The sequence below is a fragment of the Carassius carassius genome, chromosome 9, assembly GCF_963082965.1.
Source record: "Carassius carassius chromosome 9, fCarCar2.1, whole genome shotgun sequence".
Classification (NCBI taxonomy): Eukaryota; Metazoa; Chordata; class Actinopteri; order Cypriniformes; family Cyprinidae; genus Carassius; species Carassius carassius.
In genome coordinates, this window is record NC_081763.1 from 33864976 (window position 1) to 33867005 (window position 2030).

The window sequence follows — 2030 nt, forward strand, 5'->3', positions numbered from 1 at the left end:
AGGTCAATAACATTTGCGGGAAGTCGTGGCCTAATGGTTAGAGAGTCGGACTCCCAATCGAAAGGTTGTGAGTTCGAGTCCCGGGCTGGCAGGAATTGTGGGTGGGGGGAGTGCATGTACAGTTCTCTCTCCACCTTCAATACCACGACTTAGGTGCCCTTGAGCAAGGCATTGAACCCCCAACTGCTCCCCGGGCGCCGCAGCATAAATGGCTGCCCACTGCTCCGGGTGTGTGTTCACAGTGTGTGTGTGTGTGTTCACTGCTCTGTGTGTGTGTGCATTTCGGATGGGTTAAACGCAGAGCACAAATTCTGAGTATGGGTCACCATACTTGGCTGAATGTCATGTCACTTTTTGGGCTAAGGGCTAAGGTTCACCAATTTGTGAAAAACTGCATCCACAAATTGTGCAACAATAATGTTACTCAAAATAAAATTGTGAAGACTTTGAATATCTCATCATTTGCAGTACATAATATCATCAAAAGATTCAGAGAATCTCTGCACAAGGGACAAGGGTGAAAATCAGATCTTCAGGCCCTCGGGCAGCACTGCATTAGAAACAGCAATGCTTCTGTAATGGAGATCACTAAATGGGCTCAGAAATCACTGTCTATGAACAAGGTCCACGAATGCAGGTTAAAGCGCTGTCAAACACAGAAGAAGTTATATGTGGACATGATCCAGAAATGCTGTTGTCTTGTCTGAGCCAAAGCTCATTAAAAATAGAGAAGGTAAAGTGGAAAACTGTTCTGTGGTCAGATAAATCAAAATTTGACGTTCATTTTGGAAACCATGCATGCCTTGTCTTCCAGACTAAAGAGCAGAGAGACCAGCTTTTCATCAGCGTTTGACACATGGATCATAAATCACTCTTGAGTTCAACAGGATTGTTGGAGAAGACTTCGAGGAATCCAGCAGAACTTCAAACGCAGAGAACCATAGTAGCATTTGAAGCCTTTCACTTACACAATAAATCTGTTAGTATTTTTTGGGTCAGAGTCTAACAACGTTTGTCAGGATTGGCTATATTAGTTGTTCATCATTTTCTTTTTTTTTTTCTCTACACATTTTATTCAGTCTTTCTAAAAGATTGTGCCTGTGTATTCTTCAGACTAAACTGAAAACGGTTTGGAATGTGTGTTTTGTTTTGTTTTTTTTCAGAAAAATGTCCAACATAACAGTGCTGTTTTGTGCTGAGTCTCAGTTCAGTTTGTCTCTTTAGCAGCAGGTAACACAGCTGATGGTGGTGTGACAGTGTGTAACCCATAATGCATTATAAGTTACTTCTATCATTAGGCTATATGTTAAAAAAAGCAAACACAAATAGGGACAGATATAATCTTTAATGTGAACTAATTTTGCAAATATGAGTCCATCTGTGTAGATAAACAACAATTTAAACATGACCTTTCAAATTGCATTTAACTAAGTCAATGCATCCAAATGGAATAAGTTATGTTAATATGGTAAAAATTATAATACAGGATTTTAGCATTGTACATTGTACAAGCTCGAGGCTCAAAATAAAATGTAAAACTATGAATTATTTGTATGAAATATTGTGGTTTGGACAGGAAATAAACAGAACTGTTAGAAACTTGTTCCAGTCTTCTCCACGGTTTTCATTTCTATAAAAGTACAGATGTTTCTGTGTGAATATTAATAGTATACATTTTGCCTGTCCTATAGCACTGTATGAAGTTAGAGAATATGAATATTTTGACCTGCACCCTCCTGTGGTGGATTTAGTTCATACAGGCTCGTTTGGGAAACTGAGAGGCGTTGCGTGTAGCCTGTAACGGCGCACATTTCCGGCAAGATCTTAAACCAACATATTTAATACTTATCAAAATATTATTTTACAAGGATGAAAATGTTTATTTTTTTACTGCTGTCTTAAAACAGACTTTCTTTAAGAAATAAATTCTCCAGACGCCTGCTGCTGTGTGCTGACGTTTGTGTTTGGCGTTGGTTTACTGACAAGTCTCGAGAGCGCATTATTGTAGCGCGAAAACACATTAATACAAT

General features: G+C 38.9%; 1 long non-coding RNA gene across 1 annotated transcript; it reads left to right on the forward strand.

Annotated features, from left to right (window-relative positions):
* Positions 1 to 369: 369 nt before the first annotated feature.
* On the forward strand, positions 370 to 992 carry LOC132148695 (uncharacterized). The gene is made up of 2 exons (XR_009434960.1): positions 370 to 738; positions 822 to 992. It is a non-coding gene; the product is annotated as an uncharacterized LOC132148695 (long non-coding RNA).
* The last annotated feature ends 1038 nt before the right edge of the window (positions 993 to 2030 follow it).